This window comes from Mus caroli, chromosome 11 (genome assembly GCF_900094665.2).
Source record: "Mus caroli chromosome 11, CAROLI_EIJ_v1.1, whole genome shotgun sequence".
NCBI classification, from domain to species: Eukaryota; Metazoa; Chordata; class Mammalia; order Rodentia; family Muridae; genus Mus; species Mus caroli.
This window is the reverse complement of record NC_034580.1, coordinates 53,692,127-53,694,694: the sequence shown is the minus strand read 5'-3', so window position 1 is coordinate 53,694,694 and position 2,568 is coordinate 53,692,127. Positions and strand designations below refer to the sequence as shown.

Sequence of the window (2,568 nt, the reverse complement as noted above, 5' to 3'; positions counted from 1 at the left end):
TCCCGAGTGCTGGGATTAAAGGCGTGCGCCACCACGCCCGGCTTATAAAACATTTTTATCATCATATATACTACAGATACCGAAACGACAACTTTGATTATGAATATGGAGCCACTCTGCGTCAGTGAAAAGCTTGGCGGCAGTGTGCTTCTTAGATGCACAAGGCTCTAGGTTTGGGCACAAGCACAGAGAAAAAACAAAACCAACAACCACCACCCACTGACTTAAGCGGCTCCTGTATTTACCAAAAAGGAACACGCTTCTAATAGCACTCCAGGGACTTTCACTCACTCAAGGACAGCAGGCTGCTGTAGGTCTCCAGCATCACGTCCCTGTAGAGCTTCCTCTGACTGTCATCCAGGTCCTGCCACTCATCCCAGGTGAAGTCCACAGACACATCCTCAAATGACACCAAGCCCTGTAATGAGACATTTCTCCTCAACTCAAGCCTTCAGCCTTAGGTCAGAGAGAGGAATATGTGAGGCACTCCTCTCCACAGGCTCCTCTTAAATGAGATTCTTTATTAAGGAAGGATCCCCCACATCCCCCCAACAAAAAAACCAACCAACCAAGACAAACTACAAGATGCCCTGCACACTCTTAGCTTAGTGATGAGTGACTAAGGCAGTATGTGCACATTATTATTATTCGTTTGGCTTTCTACTTAAACACATACCTCAACTCCAAAATTGTTATTCATAATATACTTCCAAATTCATTTTCATAGGTAGCCTTATACATCCTCCCTAAAACCAGAAGAGTTGCTAATATCTGTAAAGAAATACACATCACCAGTGTCCTATAATAAAGGGCAAATTGGCTGGGTGTACCGATGTACACCTTTAATCCACACAGGCAGAGGTGGGGATCTCTTGAGTCTGAGGCAAGCCTGGTCTACATAGGGGGTAAACTGAGACTAGGGGGAATGACAATCACTGCAGTGGGCAGGAGTTACAATGATCTTAGACAGGCTTATCTAGAGTTCTGTGATCAAATGTACAGATGCCTAACAGGCAATTGGACAAACAAGAGCTTACAACAAGCACTTACAAAGAACATAAAGAATTAGAAATTTCAGAGGCAGCTAGCGCCATCAAACTGAGTTTAAATTGCTTTAAAGCAACTTAGGACAGTAAACAAAGAATGGAAAATATACTTGTATTCAGCGACTGAGGAAAAAACGCAGACATTGAGAACCGTACAAGACTTTACAATTTATTCTGGGAAAACAAGAAAGTTCAATATTAGATAATTTATTAGTATACTTCAAGGTGTATTCAGGCATGATGGCTCTTATCTGTGATCCGAGCACTTGGAAAGTGAAGGCAAGATGAATTCACGTTCAAGGTCATCCCAGGACACAGGAGAGACTTTGTTTCAAAACAGGAACATGAACGTACACAAACACTCACACACACAGACACACACGCACGTGCACACACACACACACACACACATACAGAACTTACGTAGAGATGTGTATTCAAACCTATTTCAGAATAAACATATATCTATGGAAAAACTACATGGCCAATCCATGAGCATAGGAATTCTTTCACTCTTACATTTTCTTACTCAATTTCTTTGAGAAGTCTTCACGATAGAGGGCTTTAGCCTCATAATTCAGTTATTACATTATTAGGCTTACTGAATTTATATTATAAATGTGACTGATTTCTTTCTCTGTAAGACGGTTACTAGTTAATGGCTGATTTTCTATTCTTGACATACTGTTCGAAGTGTTTTAAGATGTGAGAATTTCTGGCAGTGTTTGGGGTGTGGGGTGTATGACCACACCACCTGAACATGAAGATGATTCATTTCTGCCTTTCCTAACAGTATCCCCTGTCTTTCTCTCTCTTGTCCCACTGCACTGGCCAAGCCTTCAACCACTGCCCAGTTTGAATCGCCTTGTTTTGGAAATGAGTTTAAAGGAAATGTTTCAGCATTTCCCATTTACTGCAATAGTGGCTCGGAGTCTGTCAGAAGCACAGGCATAAGAAGCACAGGCAGAATTGTTTGAAAAAGACTTTAAAAGCTCTGGAATCTAATACAAGAATGGACAAATTAAGAGAGCATGAAATTAAGAATATTTTGCAAGGCAAGGAGCCTACAAAACAGGACCAAATTGTTGCCAGTGACATATTTAACAGGAACATCTACAATACCTCAAGAACTCAAAAAAGTAAACATAAAACTCAGAAATATTCCAATTGATAAACGGGCAAACCAAATGAGCAGATAAACATTCCTCACGTGATGAAGTGTACATGCCCAATAGGTAGATGAAAAAAATGTTCTGTCATCAGCTCCCAAGAAAATGCAAATAAAATTGACAGGAGCATCGCAATTTCACCCATGAAAGCAGTTATCAATGAAAAACACTGATTGTGGCTGATATCTAAGCTAAGGTAGCCACTGTAGAACCAATAGGGAAGGTCCTCAAAATACTAAAATTATAAATAGCATAGGATTCAGATATTTCACTCCTGGAATGTCCCCATAGGAGTCTGAGCCAGCAGCACTCGGGAGGCAGAGGCAGGCGGATTTCTGAGTTCGAGGCCAGCC

At 41.2% G+C, this 2,568-nt stretch overlaps 1 pseudogene across 1 annotated transcript in view; it reads right to left on the bottom strand.

The window, feature by feature from the left end:
- The window catches only part of LOC110305432, a 34,587-nt pseudogene that overhangs the window by 6,569 nt on the left and 25,450 nt on the right, over positions 1-2,568 (bottom strand). The window contains exon 9 of the transcript XR_003838008.1: positions 292-418. The product of XR_003838008.1 is annotated as a zinc finger protein 850-like (transcript). The remainder of the gene's footprint in view (positions 1-291; positions 419-2,568) is intronic.